General features: G+C 50.5%; 1 protein-coding gene across 6 annotated transcripts in view; it reads right to left on the reverse strand.

The window, feature by feature from the left end:
* The window catches only part of TANC2 (tetratricopeptide repeat, ankyrin repeat and coiled-coil containing 2), a 296,571-nt gene extending 289,052 nt beyond the window's left edge, over window positions 1-7,519 (reverse strand). For 4 of the 6 annotated variants that reach the window (XM_068166407.1, XM_068166408.1, XM_068166403.1 and 1 more), the window contains exon 1: window positions 7,047-7,519. The gene's annotated coding sequence lies outside the window, so the exon portion shown is untranslated. Of the gene's footprint in view, window positions 1-6,411; window positions 6,565-7,046 lie in introns of those variants that run through there. The other 2 variants (XM_068166406.1, XM_068166404.1) reach the window with 1 other exon arrangement.
* Window positions 7,520-22,167: the final 14,648 nt, after the last annotated feature.

The following is a 22,167-nucleotide window of genomic DNA, read 5'->3' on the forward strand; positions in this document are numbered from 1 at the left end:
AATGAACAATTGCTCCAATACAGACATGAACTGTGTTCAGTTTTGGCCCACTCACTCCAAGAAGGACAAGGGAAGCATGTCCAGAGAAGGGCAACAAAGCTGGTAAAAGGAATGGAGAGGAACGGCTAAAGGAACTGTGGTGGTTTAGTCTAGAGAAAAGGAGGCTGAGGAGAGACCTCACTGCTCTCTAGACTCCCTGAAAGGAGGTTGCAGTGAGGTGGGGGTTGGTCTCTTCTCCTTAGTATCAGGTGAGGAGACAGCCTGAAATTGTGTCAGGGGAGGGTTAGCTTGGAGGTGAGGAAAAATTTCTCTTCTGCAAGAGAGGTCAGGGATTGGAATAGGCTGCTCAGGGAGGTGGAGGAGTCACCATCTCTGGAGGTATTCAAGAACCGTGCGGCCATGGCACTCTGGGACACGGTTCAGTGGACAGGGTGGTGTTGGGTTGACAGACTCAATGATCTTAGAGGCCTTTTCCAACTGAAATAATTCTACAGTTCTATGAAATCAGTCCCCAGCCAACCAGAGCAATTAACAGCACCTCCAACTTTCACACCACAGAGCTGTCAGCCCGCTCTGGAAGATACTCCTTCAGTTACCAATATGTTCCTTCTCATGAAGGACAACTAAATAACAAAATACTGGTAACAGCTGAAATGTCAGCAGGCCTGATTCATCACCCTCTTCACTAGTTATGCCAGTTCAAAAGAGAACACCACTCTAACAGATTACTTCCTCAGCCACGATGAGCTCACACAACATCATTCCTCACCAGCGCGAGGGCCCCAGCCGAAGGAGGCAGTGGCATGCAGAGGCTTGCCTGCATAGGAATAGTAACATGAACTCACCAGGAGCCTTCATGTTCCTCAAGGATCTACCTGTGCCTTTGCCAAATTGGCTCTTAAGGATTGCTACCTAAGGTTACTTTGTCAGTGAGGCTAAAGAACTCCCATCACTGCAAAGCAGGAGGGTTGGTGGGAGGGAAAGGGGGGGAAAGTCACTCCGAAATTCTATAATCCAAAAAGCAACATTTTTAGCAACTAAAGCCTCCACTGAGAGCAAGGAAAAGCTTTACCCCCCCCAAAAAAATATAACAATGGCTGAAGAAGCAAAACTTAAAGCAAGGTTTGCTTTGTGCAGCACACAAACAGACCCAGCTGTAACATCTATTTTATAAACACCACGGCTAAGAAACGATTCCTTTGGAATGAAGCAAACACGACATGGGGCACAGGCCCAAACCTAAGCAAGCATGCTACACATTTGGTGAGATCACTACCACTTGATGTTCTCTTCAGAGTGTCTGTTAAGATGGAGGTTCTCACACCACTCTGTACATTCACTTCTTGGACACTTTCTGGGGACAGTTAACAAATGCTGTGCAGGAGGAAGCCCAGACTACTCAGGGAACTGTACAGACTATTTTCCTCCTGAAGATCTTTAACTCCACAGTCCCCCATCACTACAGCTCCTCAAACACACAGAATTTCTATTCAAAATCCAATCAAGGAACTTCTGCTCTCCCATCACAATCCCAAAGCCAATCCCATACCAGGACAACAAGCTAAATTCATAGCATCACAGAATAGTTTGGGTTGGAATGGACTTTGAAAGGAATCATCTAGTTCCAAACCTCTGCCACAGGCATGGACACCTCCTGCCAGATCAGGTTGCTCAAGGCTCCATCAAACCTGGCCTTTGAACACTTCCAGGCTTGGAACCTCCACAGATTCTCTGGGCAACCCATTCCAGTGCCTCACCACCCTCACAGGGAAGAATTTCTTCCTAATGTCTAATCTCAATTAAGGTTCTTCCAGTTTGAAGCTACCACCCCTTGTCTTGTCACTACACACCTTGGTAACAAGCTCCTCTCCACCTCTCCTGTACCAGAGTTTGGAAGTACTGGAAGGCTGCTCCCAGGTCTCCCTGAAGCCTTTTCTTCTCCAACAGCTCCGAAATTCCACAGATTTGTCCATCACCCTCATCACAAAACTAGACCTTTCCATCACTGGCTGCTTAAGTAGAACCTCAGTGAACTCTACCAGATGGGGCAGCTTCACAAGGGACAATTTCACAACAGGGCTCCAGAATCCCAGTGTCTCCCTTTTCAACCTGAAGTCCACAAAGCAAGTCACTCTCTGCTGTAAGGCACGCAGGGGTTGTGTTTGAAGTCATTACTTTTTATATGAATGTAAAACAAGCAACCTACATTTTAGCCCCATAAAATAGTGGGACTAGAATAATCCCAAGGAACAGAACTAGAACTTGGTTTTTAAAGCTCATAAAATCCAACTGGCAAATAAACCAGAGATGAATGATCTAGTTCACTCCACCACTGCGAGTGCTCGCAGCTGCAGCGAGCTACAAACGCCACTTTCACTGCAGTGAATGCAACAGGCACACTCTCTGACTTGAAGTTAAAATGAACTTGGTACTCCAAGGTGAAGGCTTCAAATTATCCCAGTCAGAAACAACCAGCAGGCTCTGTTCTGCTCTCACTGTGGTAACCTCCCACAGAGCTCACTGGCAGTGTCACTTGATCCTGTGTAGCCACACAGCCTTTGCACGTTCTACAGATGCTGAGAAACGTTCCTAGAGGTTGGCAGGTATTTATTCTACTGGAAGCAAAGTGCAAGACAGGCTGGACATGCTGATCAGGCTGACCACAGGGTTGTAACCAGTGATGCAATTAAGGCTGTAAGCCTGTGAGTATCCCTTGTGTAAGTACTTAGCATAAGCAAAACACGTCCTCACTGCACAGCAAAAGGTCCATCTTAAGGCTTTGTGCAAGTACTCCAGCCACGAGTTCACAACTGGCATCAGCCATTCAGCAAGCTCACAGCTGCCATGAAGGGCAGATCCACACTCCTGCACCCTCCTCCCACCACCCTCATGTTCAACAGGTCAAGTTCAGTTTATTGATCCAGCCAGAAATTAACTCTGCAAAAACAAATAGTTTTCATTCACCCAGGGGCTGCTGAAGCAGTCAGCTTGCTAAGAGAGAGGGCTACAGCTCCACTGCCCCCGGGGGAAGGGGGACATGAGGGCTCTGATTTCACACCAGCCCTTAAAATCAGCTTCAGCTCAACAAGGAACAACCTTCAGAGCCATTTGTGTGTCCAGATGTCAAAGCAAACCATCCTGCCACGTCATGCTCTGAAGGAAAAAAATCATCCTCAGAACTTCTACAATAAAGAAATAGCTAGCTTCAATGTCTATACTCACAGCCCTTACACATCAAAAAGACACAAAGGCAGCTTCAAAACCAAACAACTAAAGCAAAAGATGTTTTCTTCATACTTCATGTGATGGAATTACAGGTGTGAGGAGCATCCCAGCTGATCCCAAGTTTAACCACCTCCAGAAAAGGTAAACTCAGATGAAGCGTAAGAAGGAAGAGAACCCTTTTCTTTCAAAAAGAGTTGAGAGGACTGCAGGTTACTTTTTTCTTTATTCACGTTAAATAATATTTCTGGCTGCCTTCTTACTATTTTCCTTTTGCTACACAACAAAAAAGAAAGATGTACTATTACCAGTTTTAACCAGCACCCCCCAAATGCAAGAAGCTATAAGCATAAGATGATCAGGGGACTGGAGCACCTCTCCTGTGAGGACAGACTGAGGGAGTTGGGGCTGTTCAGTCTGCAGAAGAGAAGGCTCCAAGGTGACCTCTTTGTGGCCTTCCAGTATCTGAAGGGGGCTACAAGAAGGCTGGGGAGGGACTGCTCAGGATCTCAGGGAGTGATAGGCCTAGGGGGAATGGAATGAAGCTGGAGGTGGGGAGATTCAGGCTGGAGGGGAGGAGGAAGTTCTTCCCCATGAGAGTGGTGAAGCCCTGGAATGGGTTGTCCAGGGAGGTGGTTGAGGCCCCAGCCCTGGAGGTGTTTAAGCCCAGGCTGGATGAGGCTCTGGCCAGGCTGATCTAGTGTGGGGTGTCCCTGCCCATGGCAGGGGGTTTGGAACTGGCTGATCCTTGTGGTCCCTTCCAACCCTGACTGATACTATGATTCTACACTAATGAAACTTAAATGTGCCAGAGCAAACCAAAGGAAGTCTTGCAGATAAAGTGTTCCTCCAGAAATACACAAACCAAAGGCTGCAGAACTCAGTTTGGAGAGATCATAATGTTGTGAATGGTGCACACCTGGGCCTTGTAATTTGCATTTATGGCCACTAATATTAATACATTAGAATTTACAGCAGGACGTGAGGCTTGCTTGCCTGTAATGATGCACTAAAAACCTCATCTTCCAAATTTCCCTGCACATCATGGATATGCTCATGGGTTTCTCAACATCACAGAACTGTAGGGATAAGAAAGGACCTCTGGATATTGAGTCCAATCCCCTGCCAAAGCAGATCCACCTGAAGGGCACATAGGAATCCAGGTGGGCTTTGAATGTCTCCAGAGATGGACACTGCACCACCCCTCTGGGCAGCCTGCTCCAGTGCTCTGTCACCTTTAGCAAAGTTCCTCCTCATGTTTAGATGGAACTTATTATGTTCAAGTTTGTGCCCCTTACCCCCTTCTCCTTACACTGAAAAAAAAGCCTGGTCCCATTCTCCTGACATCTACCCTTCATACATTGACCTGCATTGATGAGATCCCCTCCTTGGTCTTCTCTTCTCCAGACTAAAAAGCCCAAATTCTCTCAGCCTTTCCTCCTAAGAGAGATGTTCCAGTCCTCATATCATCTTTGTAGCCCTTTACTGTACCCTTTTCCAGCAAGTCCCTGTCCTTCTTCAACCAGGGAGCCCAGAACTGGACACAATATTCCAGATGTGGCTTCACCAGGGCAGATAAGGATAGATTGATCTAAGGTATGTGTATATAACTTGTATCCTAGGCTTATAGAAATAAATCTAGATCTGCAGCCTGAGGTATTAAAAGGTCAGGGACCTCAGAAGACATATTTTTGTTTAAAATATGCATTTCAATTAAAAACCTCCACAAGCCCAGAGGATCATGGGAAAACCAATGGAAAAGAAAGATGAGCAGATGATGGGAACTGCTACACCACCATCAATATTGATAAGGAGTTTATTTTAGAGACTTATATTAGTCATCCAGTTACACTGGATGTGTAACCAGTAATCACCAGTCTGAATCTGCATGCAAGCATGCTTCAGCCACCCATGACCACAATCCAGATCCAGACAGGAGACAGCCCCACCACTCCTCTCCATCAGATAGAATCTGTGCTAAGTTTGATGTACACACAGGCTTGGGCATTCAGGATACACTCAGCAAGAGCCACGACAGGGAAGAGGCACAACTCTCTATGTAGCTTATTTTTCAGACACCCCAGAGTCACAGTGGCCACAGACCTCAGCCAGCCTTTGCCCATGCACTGCTGCTTCCCCCCCACCTCCCCCTTGAAGAGTTTGTTCAGAGCCAACAAAAAGGGATTTGGATCATGACATGGCACTGTATTGTATTTTCATTAATTCAACTGCATGTCCGTCACACATTTGCTGGGTAAACATCCCACCACGCAGAGTATTCCTGCTCTAAGGTGTCTCTCACCACTCCAGTAAGAAAGCCTCATGTGACTGTAGCTAACAAATTCCCTTCAACACGTTCTCAGCAAAAGGCATTCATTTCACTGCCTTTTCTTTTTAACTCACACATCAGGAAGGGATGCTTTCAGGTTTGGTCTTTTAGTGCTGAGAATAGGGTGGGGAAAAAAATAGACAACACCCAACCTTCAGCATTTCAAAGCATTCCCAGCTCCAGCCTGAGAAATGCTGCAAGCAGGTTTCAAGCCCGTGTTGTTGTTCTCTGCAACACGTCCACTGTTTCTTGCTCCTCTCCCAATTGCTCATCAATGTACCTTCACTCAGCACGCCGTGGCTATGCTGCACTCCCCAGCAGTGCTGATCAGCCTTCATACTTTATTGAATTTCTCCAGATACTTTATTCTCCTCATGCTATTTCCACCTGCATAAACCCCTAAAATCGACATCAATGCATCGTCCTCTGACCCAGCTTAGTTCAACTTCCCCATGCAAACAGGGGTGAGAAGCTCTCTTTTCCTTGCAAAACATCCACCTGAGAGAAACCGTTTGCCTCATCATCCCTCATTGCTTTTCCATTTTAGCCCCCAACAACCAACCCACGCCTGCAACAGAAAGACACTCTGGGTCATTAGACTCCCCACTCCTTACTCACCCTACGGGAGGAAAAGGAGGGAGGCTGTTGAACCCCATTTTGCTCCAGCAGTGGAGCAGCAGCAGGCGGGGAGCGGAGGGCGGTGTGTGTTTGTCTCACGTGTAGCTACCTGCAGCACAGCCCTGGATAGCCGGGGCCATGCTGCAAAAAAAATCTCTTCTAGCCTCCCTCGGCGTGTGACGGGATGGATCTGAATGGCAGCAGCACGTGATGTGCACACGAAATATTAATTAATCACTTACCTTTTCAGCCTGCACGCCGCTCTCCTCAAACCAGACGGTTTTTCATTGAAAAAAAGGGAGATGCAATCTTCCCAACTCTACCTGCACGCCACTCGCCCCGACCCCACCTCTGCACCCGCTGCTGCTCCCCAGCGCTGACCGCTGCTGCTCCGACTCTCACCAACGAACAACCAGACCTCGGCGAGAGGCGCAGCCCGCACCGGGCCGGCCCACCCCGCCGGGGGGCTGCGGGGTGCGGGCGCAGGAGGAACCCGTCGGGGGGCTGAGCGGGGCCTCACCGGTGGGCTGCGGGGCGCTGGCTCAGGGGCAACCCGCAGGCAGCGTGCGGGGGGGCCCCACCACAGGGAGCAGCACTCACCGCCCCCCACCCCGCTGCAGCCCCCGGCCCAGCTGTCGCCGCGCTGCCCGCCGCGGCGCGGGGCTCGCCCGGTCCCCGCCCGTGTGCGGCACCGCGCGGTGGGGAGCAGGGCGCGAGGGGCGTGGCGGCGGGGGGGGGGGGGGGGGAGGGTCTCGCTGCGATTTCCACCGAGACGCCGCGACCCGCCGACCCGCCTCGGCGACATGTCGCGGGGCGTCGCCCCCCTCACCCCGAGGCTGTCGCGGCGGGACACACACCCCGCACACACAGTCCTTACCTGTCGCGACGGCGTGGCGGGGCTCGGCGGCGGCCCGCGCCCCCCTCCCAGACGCACCGCCCGCGGCCGCGGCTGACGAGCGCGGGGCGCCTCCCTCTCACCACATCGCCGGGAACCGCCGGGAGCGCGCACTCAAAGGGGAGGGAACGAGGAAGGGCTGGGGAAAAGGGGGGCGGCCGGTCTCGCCCCTCCTCGGAGGCGCCGGCTCTGCTGCTCCCTCACCGCCCAACTGCCAGCAGCGACCCGCGCCCTTCCTTCTCTCTCGCTCTCCTTCCTTCCCTGACCGCGGCCTCCCCCGGGGAGCGGCAGCCCCCGCGCCTCTGCCCCCCGCTCAGCTCGGCTCGGGGCGCGCCGCCGCCACCTCACGGGGGCGCGCAGATGGGGGAGGGGAGCGGGCGGGGCGGGAGGGAAGGGGGAAGGGAAACAGCGGGCGGGAGTGCGCGCCCCCAGGCTCCCTCCTTCCCGGCCTCCCTCCGCGCTCTGGAGGTGAGCGGCCCGGGAGGGGCGGGGCTGATACTTATTATTCATTAGGGGAGTGGTTATGTAAATGAGCCGCCCCGCTCCGCCCGAGCACAACCTGCGCCCCGGGAGGTCTCCTTAAGGCAGGCAGGGCCTTGCCGGGCCGCCCGTACCTGTGCGCGGCCGCTGCGGAAGGCGGGGAGCGGCGGGATGCGCCTTAATCACATCCGTGATCGCCGCCTGCGATAAAGGCAGGCTCCGGCGTGGCCGCAGCAGCGCCCGCGCCCGGCCAGCGGGAGAAACTTTATCGCAGGAGGAAGGCAGCGCTGTGGCGGCGGCGCCGGGGCCGTGTGGCGCGGCAGCGCTAACGCTGCGGCGGGGCGAGCGCCTCCTGTAACGGGGAGCGCGGTGGCGGCGGAGCGGGGCCCTTCTCGGGAAAGGCGGCGGTGCTGGATGCGGAGCCGCTTTCGGATGGGAAGGGGAGGCGGCGGCAGCGGGCGCAGACCCGATCTCTGAGGGGGGAGGCGGTGGGCGAGCCGTCAGCGCCCGGCAGGCTCCCTGCGGGGCGGCTGCCGCTGTGCACAGGCTGTGCGGCAAAGCAGCGAGCAGCCCCCGGGCGGCTCCGGGCGGCCGCGCCGCGCTGCGGGGACCTGAGCTCCAGCGGCTCCGGCATCTGTCAGCGCCTCCAGCAGGGCCGAGGCGTTAACGCCGCGCTCCGCCGCTGGACCTGTTCCTGCAGGTACCGCTCGGAAGGGAGCGGGGCTGAGCGAAGGGATTTTTGGAGCATGACGGGGCCATGAGGCGATGAGAACGCGATCGGCGCAGTCGGCCCCGGTGCCCGTGTGCTGCCCGTGTAGGCAGAGCTGCCCTGGGTACCTCCCGTGCGTGTAGGCTCTTCCCTCGCTGTCAAAACACCCCCACAGCTTTCTACTGGTGTGTGTGTGGGGGGTGTTAACAGAAGAATCCTGGGGACAATACCTGAGAACCAACACGTTTCACTCATCCTCCTCTACAGGAGATCAGATGGTTGAAAACCAAGTGCCAAAGAACACACACGAAAAGCAATGTTACCTGTTAAAGCTAATGCAAACCCTTTAAGTTAGCTAAATAACAAACTTCAAGATACACACAAACCCCATTGCTTCACTGTGCACTGAATCAAATACGTGACAGAAACTTGGGGGGTCTCATCAAACTAAAAATCAGCATTGTTTCTGCAGAAACTAGTATATGGCAAGCACAAATTTGGGGGTTATCTGATTATTTCCCTTTAAGGAAACTAATAGTTATTTCTTAGTCAACAAAATAATCTTTTCAGTCCTATACAAGATGTTCCTTTTAATTAGATTAATTAAAAGTCCCCACACTCCCTTGGGGTGGATGCCTTGTTAAACCTTCTGGGTGCAGATTGCTCGCCTCCATCTAACCCCAGAGTGGTTTCAAGCTTTACATCACAGCTGCCCACGGTGCCAAATTAATGACCGAATAAATGAGGCAAGAGGCTAATCTTCAGCTGTGAGTCAAGAAGACGGCTTGTGAAAGAAAAATAAACTGCAGTAGAAAGAGTCCTACCTAGGAAGTGTTAATAAAACTGGGAGGTAGCTCTGGTCTGGCCTTTGTGTGTGTAAACAAGAAGCCAACTTTCTGGAATTAAGTTGGATCAGGGTGAGTGGTTGTATGTCATCTGCATCATCCATCCCTTCAGTGCTGGGGTACTGCTTGCACAGGAGAGAGGCATCACATGAAACAGTGCAACAGGCACTTGAAAAGCCCACACAGTAGGAGAATCTTCCAGAAGTTCTTTTTCATCTCAATCTGTGGCCTCCTGACTCCTTCCTTACCTCCAGCAGCAGGGCTTTCTCTTGGGAACTGCCTAACTTCTGATGCCCTTGAGGCTTTTTAAGCCACATGCACCAGAGGGGAGCATGCAGCCAGAATCGTTCCCATTTTTCCTCCAGCAACTCATTAGCATAGCAGATCAGTGACTCTGCACAGTTACAGCACCAAGGAGGAATAATAGTTCCACCTACAAGAAAATATTCTCAGAACTGATGTCAACTGCTTTATGTACTTACCCCTGTCACGCCTGAGAAAACAGATTTCAAGACAGAGGTCTGTGAAAGAGGGAGGATCTGATGCTTCCAAAGACAGTTGAGAAGTCAAAGAGAATGAAATCATGGTGGGGGGAGGAACACAAACCAAAAAAAACCAGCTTCCCAGTAGACAGAGAGGAGGCAGTAGCTAAATGCTTAGATGTGTCCAGTCCAGACCTTGCCTTGGTCATGTGTGTGAACACCAGAGCAATGGCACAGGGTCCGTTTCCCACCCTGCCCTCTCTGGCCATGGCCAGGAGTAGATGCTTCAGCATGGGTTAGCTGAAAGTTGCCCAGAGGCCCATCAAGCCTCACCCTGAATATAGAATCAGAATCAATAAGGTTGGAAGAGACCTCAAGGATCATCAAGTCCAACCTGCCACCCAATACCTCGTGACTACTAAACCATGGCACCAAGTGCTACATCCAATCCCATCCTGAACACCTCCAGGGATGGGGACTCCACCACCTCCCCAGGCAGCACATTCCAATGACCAATGACTCTCTGGGAAGAACTTTCTCCTCACCTCCAGCCTAAACCTCCCCTGGTGCAGCTTGAGACTGTGTCCTCTTGTTCTGGTGCTGGTTGCTTGAGAGAAGAGACCAACCCCCACCTGGCTACAACCTCCCTTCAGGTAGTTGTAGAGAGCAGGAAGGTCACCCCGAGTCTCCTCTTCTCCAGGCTAAACAACCCCAGCTCCCTCAGCCTCTCCTCACAGGGCTGTGCTCGAGGCTTCTCCCCAGCCTCATTGCCCTTCTCTGGACACCTTCAAGTCTCTCAATGTCCTTCTTAAACTGAGGAGCCCAGAACTGGACACAGACTCAGGCTTTGGCCTAACCAGTGCTGAGCACAGGGCATAATGACTCCTCTGCTCCTGCTGGTCACACTAGTCTTGATGTAGGCCAGGATGCCATTGGCCTTCTTGGCCACCTGGCCACACTGCTGGCTCGGGTTCAGCCTACTGTCCAGCAGTACCCCCAGGTCCCTTTCTGTTTGGCTGCTCTCAGCCACTCTGACCCCAGCCTGTAGCACTGCCTGGGGTTGTTGTGGCCAAAGTGCAGCACCTGGCTCCAATCACCTCCCTGGGCAACCTGTTCCAGTGTTCCACCACCCTCATGGTGCAGAACATCCTCTTCCCTAACTTCAAAGCATTGTCCCTTGTCCTATCACTACAGGCCTTTGGAAGCAGTCCCTTTCCCACCTTCTTGTCAGCATTAGAACCACTCATTCAGGCATTTCTTTGGTGAACCAGGGAGCAAAAAGAATCCCCTAAACCCCTCAATCAGCTCTTTGTGTTTGTGTTTGCACTGCAAGCTGACATGAATTTTCCACAACAGGAAGGGAAGAAGTTGGCTGTAATAAACAAGATGTCTCTGAAATAGCCAGAATCCCCCCAGGAAGATGTAAAAACACTTGGTCTTTTCAATCAATACCCTATCAGGTCATCTCCTAGATGGATTCTATTAAGTACAACCGTATGAAAAGAAACAAATACTGCTTACAGTGTTTGTTGTCTAAGAAATACACACCATGGAGGGGAAAAAAGGTTCCTGTAAATGGGAGATGTTCCTTTTCTTCACACTGCAGCAGCCTGCAGGAGCATGGGGTCTGCCACCCCTTCAGCAGCTAATGAAAGGCACAGCTACTCGTGTCGCCTGGGGAGATTTGAGAGAGATTTGGGTTGCTGTTTTGTTGGGTGTTTTTTTTCAGAAGGGAAGGGGAAATTTCTGGTTTGCTGGCTGTTTGATTGGGATTTTTGCCCTTTTTGGCAGGAGCACGGTGAGCTGTGGGCAACTGCCCCTAGTTTGTCTACAGCTAAACAAACGTGTGCTTCATGAGCCTTCTTCTGGCGTCTTCGCGCCAGCAGTGCCCTTCATCTGAGCTGAAATTTGGGCTTGCTAACAGGGCTTCAGAGAAGAAACAAGTAACAGGATGAGTAAAAATAGCTTCATTTTCCTGCATGCACCTGTTTTGGAGTGAGAAGATCAGGCAACAAAAGGAACTGCACTTTGGAAATCTCAGACTTAATACCCAGGTTCTGGTTCTTCCAATAATAGAAGGCAACAGAGACAAGACTTCTTCAGCTCACAGAGCTCTGTCTCCTCAGGAATATGCATCACCAAACCTCCAAACTCCCTTCCACGCTGAGAAAAAGAGTGTTAAAGGCTATGTGGAAACAAAGAGCTGGTGACATATGCTACAAACCGACATCAAACGGTCCTGCCTGTAACAGGAAGCAGCTCGCAGCCGTTCCCATTTCCCTCCTGCAGCAGATGGAAGCACAGAAGAAAAAAAACCCAAGCTGCAGTCTTAGATGGAGTTAAAAGGTGTTTGGCCAAGAGATGATGAGCTTGTGCCGTGTGCCCGAGGTCTGCTGGAACAGGAGATTACTGACCTCCAGGAGGATTTCATTCTGTTGATCAGAGACCCTTTGCAGAAGGTCCTGCCCACTGTCCTCAGGAAATTGTCAGCGACGACAACAGCACAACAAATGACAGAGTGAAAGGAGGGTGTTAGACGAGATGTTAGAGCCTTGTGTGTGCAGCAGCAAGCACAGAGTGCTGCTCAGTAGGATGAGCATGTCCCCTGTCTAGCCAGTGTTTCCTCCTACCCAAAAGCTTTTCAGCTGCTGCCTGATGCTCTCTCGTGTTTTCTCTTGGCAAACAGGTAGTTGAGAGTCCTTAATCCACCAGCCAGATGCAGGCAGCTCGGCCCAGAATCCTGCCTGTTAACAGAAAACAGCTATTGTTAGAAGAAGAACATTGCATGTCAAACTGTAATTGCAGAGCTGCAGGAGAGGCCGTGCTTCTGCAGCTCATCATTTGGCAGCAATGCCAGTCTCACCATTTCATCTTCCTGAGGGGCCCTGCAAGAGCTTTCATGATTGCACGCGATGGAGAGAGCATCTTGACCCCAATAAGGCACCTCTGGCACACGGGGGTGCAGCCATCAGAGAATGAACAGAGGAAAACCCTCATCACTGTCCCTCCTGCTCTGTTAATGCTACACAATCAGTGTGGTCTTTGAGGACAAAAGATGCCAGGATTTGTGCATGCACCAGCCCAAGCTACAAGACCAGCTTTGGGTATTTCCCCATTGCACCAGGACCAACTTAGCTCAGTTTAAAGAGTCAATGCCTGCAGATGGCAATCAGGCAAATGCTCATTTGGGGTAGGAAAAGCTTCACACTATTTCCTACAGCTTTGTCACAGCTATTTATAGGCTATGTTCAGTGGCTACTGTAACATGGGGTCAGATTACATGTGATGTTTATGCTCCTGAATAAAGATAAAGATACACTGAGAGCAGCTAGAACTGCATTTCCAGTCTGTCTCTGTCCATTAATTAACATTCCAGCACCTTATCCTTTGTAGCTCATGCTCCAGCCTTCTGGGAGGGTACTATATATGAGCTGGTGTTTGGCTGTGGTGGTCTCAAGCCACAGGCAAGACAAGACCTGTTGACAGACCAACTAGTGGAGCTGGAAACCTTAGCAAAGCTTCTCTGGTGTCGGTTTGGTTTTTTTTTTTAACTTTTGGTACTTCTGCAAAGTCCAAAGTTTGCTGCTCAAGGAGTTGTGCACCCCCAAAAACTCACCTCACAGTTTTAATGACTCCAACCAGGAGACATTATTTTCAGTAGTAAATCTTGTCCAAAGTGCCAGGAAAAGATGATCAATTCCTGTGTGATTTTCTGCCTGTCCCACCTATGATTGATTCATAGAATGGTTTGGATTGGAAGAGACCTTAGAGATCATCTAGTTCCAACACCCCTGCCCTGAGCAGGGACACCTCCCACCAGCCCAGCTTGCTCAAGGCCTCATCCAACCTGGCCTTGAACACCTCCAGGGAGGAGGCATCCACAACCTCCCTGGGCAACCTGTTCCAGTGTCTCACCACCCTCACTGGGAAGAACTTCTTCCTAAAGCACCGAGACACAAGGCTCAGATCGCTCTGTCCTTGAGCAGCACGGCTTCAGCTTTTCAGGTCCATGGAGAATTAACTAAAAATGATGATCACAACTCTCATCATTAAAACATTCAAACACCCTACAACTGATGCAAATCATCTGTGTTCTGTTGTCCATGTGTTGGTAGGTCACTGACTCAGTCTGCAGCACACACCTGGGATGCCCCTGAGGAAGGCAGCATTGCTCACTGTCACAACCAGGCTTGGGAAACCTTCAGAGAAACATCAATTCTAAAGCCATGAGAAGTATTTTACAAGCCAACAAAATCAGTAAGGCTCCTCGAAGTAAAGCTGCCAGAAGTTTGATAAGTTGATTTGATATGCTGTGTTTAAAGAGCACGGGTTTAGTCCTAGTCAGTTTATGAAAGGAAAGAGCTTGGGTTCGCCTCATTTGTTCCTGTCAAACACTGTAACTCTGAGTGCTGATACAATAAATGATATGCAGTGAAAGGGCTAAACCAGTCCCATGTATTGCATTAACCCCAGCAGTGCTAACAGGACGTGCCAGGCTCTCCTCCAGCAGGCCACATCTCCTGTGCAACACCCTGTGCATCAGTATGGATTTTATATTGCTTGCCTACACCAAAGCCCAAAGTGCTGCATGAGCAGATTTGTTAACGGAGCAGCAGCACTGATGGAGGGGAAGGAGCACATCACAGCAGAGCAATGCCTCCTCCGCTGCATGCTGGCCTTTAGTTTAGGAATACTGAGCACACTGAGGTCCTCAGGGTCCTCTCTATGGAAAGAGAGGGTTAGGGGGAGCTGGTGATCTCAACTAAGATCTAGGAAGCATCCAGGTCCACAAAGCTTAGAGGTTCCTCAGCTCCCACTGAAACACATCACAGGGACAGAAACTGCCACATCTTGCAGAAGTGAATCTCGCAGCAGGAGATGGGGAAATGACTCTCAACCAAAACCTGCTCCAAGTCAAACCAGCATGAAGAGTGAAGAGGATGTCTCTGTGAAGAGGATGTCTCTGTCCAGAGTTTAGAGCCAAGAGCTGCTGATTTTTGTGTGAGAATATTTGAAAAGCATGACTCCTATTTCCAGAAGGATCTTCCAGCTCTGAGGCACTATCCCGAGAGGGCATCATTATCACCAACCACAGCAACGCTCCAGATCCCTTTCTGGTGACATTCCTAAACTGTTTGCTCCACCCTGATTCATTCTAGGAAACTGATAAGACAGCTGTGAAAATACAGCCTGTGAAGCACTCCCATACTACAAACCACCTGGCAGAATTTGCACTTTCTGCCCTCCCCAGGGAATCAGGATTGTTGTTTATTCCACATGGCCCACAGTGTAACCTTCTCCTAATTAACCCAACTGGTCTCATTCAGTAGGTGTGTACTGATACAACATTTTGGCTCCCACTCCTCAGCAAAGCAGCTGCCTCCAAACCATGTGTGGGCTAGGCTCAGGAGGTTTTTGTGTTATGAAAGGGGGTGTGGGTCTTTCCTTTCATGAAAACACTCCTGATTGTCACTGTTCCCCTCCAGTGTCTGCTGCCACCCTTCCTGCATTTCTCACTTTGCAGCTGCCCTGTCACTAGGTGAGGTGAGAGGGCTGGATTAGAATGAAGCCATGTTCTGAACCAGCCCTTGAATGTCAGTCAAGGAGGACTTCTGGAGTAATAAGGGTTTACAGCCTCTGCTGCTTCAGCCAGCAGTGTGGCCAGGTGGCCATGAAAGCCACCAGCATCCTGGCCTGGATCAGCAGTAGTGTGACCAAAAGGAGCAGAGCAGGGATTGTCCCTGTACTCAGCACTGGTGAGGCCATGTCTCCAATACTGGGTTCAGCCACGCTACTCCAAGAAGGACATTGAGGGCCTGGAGCAGGTTCAGAGAATGGCAGTGAAGCTGATGAAGGGTCTAGAGAGCAGGACTGGTGAGGAGTGGCTGAGGGAATGGGGACTGCTGAGTCTGGAGAAGAGGAGGCTGAGGGAAGACCTCATTGCTCTTTGCAGCTCCCTGAAAGGAGGTTGGAGCCAGGTGGGGGTTGGTCTTTTCTCCCAAGGAACAAGTGATAGGACAAGAGGAAATGGCCTCAAGTTGCCCCAGGGGGAGGTTTGGGTTGGACACCTGGAACAATTTCTTACCCAGAAGAATTGTGCAGATCTTGCCCAGGCTGCCCAGGGCAGTGGTGGAGTCCCCATGCCTGGAGGGGTTTCAGAGCTGTGCAGATGTAGTGCTGAGGGCCACGGTTTAGTGACAGTGCTGGGTTCATGGTTGGGCTTGATCTGAAAGGTCTCTTCCAACTGAAAGCATTCTGTGATTCTGATTGCAGGTGCTGGCTGTGAAGATCTACAGAGCTCCTGTGCTCACCCCACTGCAGCACTGCTAACACTCTATGGCCTTTTTTTGTTCAGAATCTTGTCTCAGGGATGTCAGAATACCAAATGGGGTTGGGGCAGCATCCAGAGAATATGGATGTTTATGACTTCATTGCCTTCTACAGCTCCCTGAGAGGAGGCTGGAGTGAAGTGGGGGTTGGTCTCTTCTCCGTAATATCAGGTGATAAAACAAGAGGAAATGGCCTGAAATTGTGCCAGGGGAGGTTTAGGTTGGAGATTAGGAAACATTTCTTTCCTGCAAGAGTGGTCAGGGATTGGCACAGGCTGCCCCCGGAAGTGATGGAGTCCCCATCCCCAGAGGTGTTCAAGAAATCTGTGGCCATGGCACCTGGGGACATGGTTTGATGTCCATGGTGGTGGTGGGTTGCTGGTTGGACTGGAGGACCTTAGAGGCCTTTTCCAACTGAAGCAATTCTATCATTCTACAACTCTAGAAACCATTCCCCAGCCAACCAGAGCAATTAACAGCACCTGCAGCTTTCACACCTCAGAGCTGTCAGCCTGCTCTGGCTTTCCCAACCAGAACAACCCTGTCATTCTATCACCTTTTGAAGGGAAGAACCCAACGAGGATGCATCCTGCTTGGCCTGTTGAGCTGTGCTCTGTTTGTGCACCCTTCCTGCAGTCCCTCCTGACAGCTCTGTTCATTCACTGAAACTTCTTCCTGCCACCTCCCTGAGCTGCTGTTTGGTGCCATCAAGCTGTTGCTGTTCTACACCCCGGAGCTGCTTGCACTTCAGTGACAGATCCCTCTGCTACAGATGTTAGCATGGCACAGGGATCCAAACCTTCAGGACAAATGACATGACAGACACACTTGAGCTGAATTTACAGAGTGAAAAACGATGCTTTGATGCTGCAATTCCCTTCTTACAGTTTCCTCACTTCAGCTGATCCCAGCTGTCTCCCAGCAGTCATCAGCCCTACCTTTGCCTCCCTCATCTCTCTGGTTTTGCACTGATACTTACCAGCAGCCCACACAGGAGAGAGCAATTTCTTTCTCTTGGTCCAGATGTGCTGCCTGCAGCCTAGAGTTTGCAAATGGACTTACAACTTCACCAGGCAACCCTGGAGAGCTACAGATTGCTTCTGCTGCCACCAGACTTGCTGTGTGCATGCTCCTTGAGAAGGATCCCAGCAATATCTCCAAATTATCTGCATGAAAACACATCCTGGGGTGGGCAGGGTGGGCAGGGCACTGTGCCACAGCTTTCATGGAATCAATAAGATTGGAAGAGACCTCAAAGATCATCAAGTCCAACCTGTCACCCAAGACCTCATGACTAATAAACCATGGCACCAAGTGCCACACCCAATCCCCTCTTGAACACCTCCAGGGATGGGGACTCCACCACCTCCCTGGGCAGCACATCCCAATGGCTAACAACTCTCTCTGGGAAGAACGTTCTCCTCACCTCCAGCCTAAACCTCCCCTGGTGCAGCTTGAGACTGTATCCTCTTGTTCTGGTGCTGCTTGCCTGGGACAAGAGACCAACCCCTCCAGTCAAGTTCCCCACTATTTTAGCCAGAAACAGAGTGAGTGAAACACTCACCTAAAGTAAATGTGTCCCTTAGGATGCAACAAAAAAAGTATGGAATGAAGTTTCTAAACCACTGTGTTGTCTTGCAGGGTTCCTGAGAAAAGAACATTTGGGGAGTGGCTGCTGAACTGGAAGAGATGCTCTAGAGGAGCTCTGCTGCTTTGTCCCTAAGGAAGCCTTTCCACCCCTCTGGGAATATTGCTGCTTTCCTCAGCATCTCACCCGAGCTGGTTTTGAAACACAGAGAGGACTGCAAGCCAACAGAACCAATGGCAGTGTGGCTGTGTGGCAGTGTGGCTGTGTGGCTGTGTGGCTGTGTGGCTGTGTGGCTGGTACCTCACCAAACCCTTTCTGTGATTTGTTGGGTTTGGGTTTTTTTTCTCTGAAAGAGGGTGATTTGACAGGAAAACCACTCAGTGTGCAACCAATTATTGCCTGAGTCCTCCAGAACGAGTTGAAGCCCGGATCATTCAGAGCACCACTTGGGCCCCACAGCTTTGTCATGCCATTTTTTCCCCCATTAGGCAGATCTGTTGTGTAACAGCAGATACTTTGCAGTTGTTTCTTTTTCTTCTCCTTTTTGTAAAGGTAAGTCATATTTGAACAGCATCAAAAATAAGCAGGAGCTAAAATATCTGCAGCGCTGGGGCTGTGCCAAACACCCACAGATTCTGCACCCTGTACTCAAGTCTTGTCAAGCAGCTCAGCACATCTTTATTCTAATCATTTACTTTCATTCTATGCCTAACAGAGAGCTGTTCAGATTACTCAAGCAAAGCACAGCAAGGAAAGTACAGAAAACATTTGGTCAGCTCTGGGCACTTGGTGCTGCTGTCAGTGCTGTAACCTCCCCAGCATGCTTGCACTGAAATATTTAGGCATGTGTGCAGTGATACAGATAGCTCCTGACTTCTTTCACTGAGTCTTTAAATAAGTAATTGGATAACTTGGATAACTCTGAGCAGACAAGCAGCAGGAGCTGCTGGAGGTTATAGCAGGACTTGTACAGCTGAGACAGGCCATCAGTGAGGAACTCCTCCTGGCAATGCAACTCAGACCAGGGTTTTCAGCCTACCACCATTTACTGTCCTCCTCATGACCATGGATGTCTGGGGGTTGCAGAAGATTACTAAGAAAGGGCTTTTCTCCTACACGGGCAAGCTCTGCATGTCTACATAGGGACTGTTAGGTTATGTGGTATAATCCCAGCATCTCAGTGTGGTGGGGGTTGGAAAGGACCTCTGGAGATCATCCAGTCCAACCCCCCTGCTAAAGCAGGTCACCTGGAGCAGGTTGCCTTGGATCACAATGTTCAGGTGGGTTTAGAATCTCTCCAGAGAAGGAGACTCCACAGGCTCTCTGGGTAGCCTGCTCCAGTGTCTTGTCACCTCATAGTGAAAAAGTTTTTCCTTATAAAGCTACAACCAACCACCAAAGCCACCCAGAGCTGCCAGGGCTGCTTGCCTGTGCTTTGCATCCAAGAGAGAGTTTTAGCAACATTCCCTTTTGTTGTTCTCTCTATTCAGAAAACAAATGCTAAACCTTCTGGGGAATATTCGAGGGAGCCCCTGCCATCCCCATGAGCCATACCTAAGCCTCCTCAGCAAGAACAATGCTGAAACCCCCAGTTTCTGGAGCAGAGCTGAGCAGATGAGCATTGCTGAGCTGTTGGGATAGTTGTTGAGGGTAGGAGCTGCCAACCTAAAGAGGATTTTGCCTTCCAGCTAACTGATTTACACAGAAGCAGTAAAGGTCCTCCCTTGTTTCCCTGCTTCCAACTGGCCTTCCAGATGCTATTTCTGCTAAGTGTTCATGACAAATCTATCCAGCACTGTAAAAAAGCCAAAGGTTCTTTACACCACTCATTCAGCCATGTCTGCCACAGCTCCATTGAAGCTATCAGAGCTCCACTGCTGGGGCTTTTGACAGCAGAGTGTAAACACACAACTGCAGGCAAACAAGGGAAAAGTGTAATGAAAAGATAACAGCTGGAGGACACGAGTCCAGGGCAGCGTTCCCTCTGCTTTACACAGCTCCTCATTCTCCTGCAGTCACCTCAGAGCATTTCCACAGGAGCAATGTTTATGCAAACTCTGCCTCGGTGTTAATAACAACCCAACAGGTGAAGCAAAGCAAAATGAGGCCCATGGCAAAGACAGCTCAGGCATAAGTGATGAATGAAATCAAAGGGCAGCCTTGATCCCCTCCTTTTCTGTCGCTAAATCCTTGCCTTCGCAATTCCAACACCACTCTCATTGCTTTAATGCCATTTTCTACACTCTTTTCGCTTGGCTGTTCAGGGCAAACGGGAAAAGCAGATCCTGTCTCTCTCCTCCATGCTCATCAGGGGCATTTGAAGAGGTCAAAACACTGGCCACAGCCAGCTGGTGGCCAGTCACTAGTGGTGTGCCCCAGGGATCAGTGCTGGGCCCTGTGCTCTTTAACATCTTCAAGACCAACAGCCATGTTTCTAGAATGGAAAAGAGAAGACTGCTTCTATGAGGGGATGTCACAGGATCACAGTATCACCAAGGTTGGAAGAGACCTCAAAGATCATCGAGTCCAACCTGTCACCACAGACCTCGTGACTAAACCATGGCACCAAGTGCCACATCCAGTCCCCTCGTGAACACCTCCAGGGACAGTGACTCCACCACCTCCCTGGGCAGCACATCCCAATGGGCAATCACTCTCTCAGTGAAGAACTTTCTCCTCACCTCAAGCCTAAACTTCCCCTGGTGCAGCTTGAGACTGTGTCCTCTTGTTCTGGTGCTGCTTGCTTGAGAGGGGAGACCAACTCCCACCTGGCTCTAACCTCCCTTCAGGTAGATGTAGAGAGCAAGAAGGTCTCCCCTGAGTCTCCTCCAGGCTAAGCAACCCCAGCTCCCTCAGCCTCTCCTCACAGGGCTGTGCTCCAGACCCCTCCTCAGCTTTGTTGCCCTTCTCTGGACACCTTCCAGCATCTCAACCTCCTTCCTAAACCGAGGAGCCCAGAACTCGAGGACTCGAGGTGTGGCCTAACCAGTGTAAAGTACAGGGGCAGAATGACCTCCCTGCTCCTGCTGGCCACACTGTTCCTGATGCAGGCCAGGATGCCACTGGCCCTCTTGGCCCCCTGGGCACACACAGGTCCTTCTGGCCACACTAGTGCTGACTCAGGCCGGGATGTCTACCTGTGGTATAGAACACATAATATCAAGAGCAGCTAATGCATGTTTTTTTCCTTAAGCAAGCATGAAATGCAGAGCCTCTGTGGCTAGATGATGAATTATGCAGTAATAACCTGACCCTGCCACAAAAATGGAAATTCAGTGGGCAGTCTGTAAACTGAAGGCTTTCCTAAAACCAGCCTGTAAATATCTGCAGAGGAAGCTGCATCCCTGGAAAACAATGAGTCATAAATCATTTTCTTCTGTTCTGTGTTTTTTATGACATACTGAGCACCAAAGGGAGCCAACATGGGTAGTAGCTGCTAGCGTGTTTGCCTTGCACCGATTTCATGTCTGAGAAGAAAAGGAATCCTTTAACAAAACAGTAGACAAATATTTGCCCTGCTGCTTCTTTCCTTTCCCCCCCTGCCCCCCCATCCCTTTTCTTCCCTCAGATGAAGTGTTCTCATTTCCAGGCACTTTATTCCCTCTGTGTCTTGGCTTTTGAAGTTGTGTTTCTCTTGCTCAGAGTTCATTAAATGAACATTTTGCCGTGAAGAGAGCCTCACATAACCTGGAACACATTCAGATGCCAGACAAGGGGATGACCATCACGTAAAGAGGGCAGAGAGTGTGAACTAATGGAGTTAGATGTCTGCCTCTTACCAGGACGGATTCTAGCAGCTCAAAAAACACAGGCTGAGTGAGGAGTGGCTCTCCAAACTTCAGTCCATTGCCCCTTGTCCTATCACTACAAGCCCTTATAAAAAGTCCCTCCCCGGCTCTCCTGTGCCCATTTCGGGTCCTGGAAGGCTGCTCTGAGGTCTCCCCAGAGCCTTCTCTTCTCCAAGCTGAACAGCCCCAATTTCCCAGCCTGTCATCACAGGGGACATTCTCCCGCCTCCTGGTCATTTGTGGCCTCCTCTGGACCCTCTCCAACAGGTCCATGTCCTTCTTCTGCTGGAGGCCCCAGAACTGGGCACAGTGCAGCAGGTGAGGTCTCACCAGAGCAGAGTAGAGAGGCAGAATCCCCTCCCTTGTCCTGCTGGTCCCACTTCTCCTGATGCAGCCCAGGATACTGTGGGGTTTCTGGGCTGCAAGTGCACATTGCCTTCTCACCTGTGGTGGGTATTTACCAAGGAGATGATCTTAGTCTTTCCTACCTGGAGGTTTATAGTTGGTAAGCAATGCATGCTCTTTAGGCTGGCAGTGCTGTGCATTTGCAGCTGTAATTGTCTTACAAACATTAGGATTTCTTTTTTCCCCCCACCCGTGGAAATTTGCTTTAGTGATGCATAGCCACACCTCCTCATGTTGATGTTAGCCTCACTGTGATCAAATATTTAAAATCCAACTAATAAACCAAATGCAGACTTGGATACCCTGCCATGCTCTGCTTTGTAATCTACAGGTCAATCACACTGACAGAATCCCTCCAGAAGTACAGAAAAGAACAGATTTTAAACTGCATTGACAGCCAGGGCCATCCCAGGCAGTAAGAATCCACTGCCCTGGTACACAGACTGGGGATAAATGGGAAACCATTGCCTTCAGGAC

The sequence above is a fragment of the Melanerpes formicivorus genome, unplaced genomic scaffold (genome assembly GCF_026170545.1).
Source record: "Melanerpes formicivorus ecotype bairdi unplaced genomic scaffold, bMelFor1.0.p_v2 SCAF_100, whole genome shotgun sequence".
Classification (NCBI taxonomy): domain Eukaryota; kingdom Metazoa; phylum Chordata; class Aves; order Piciformes; family Picidae; genus Melanerpes; species Melanerpes formicivorus.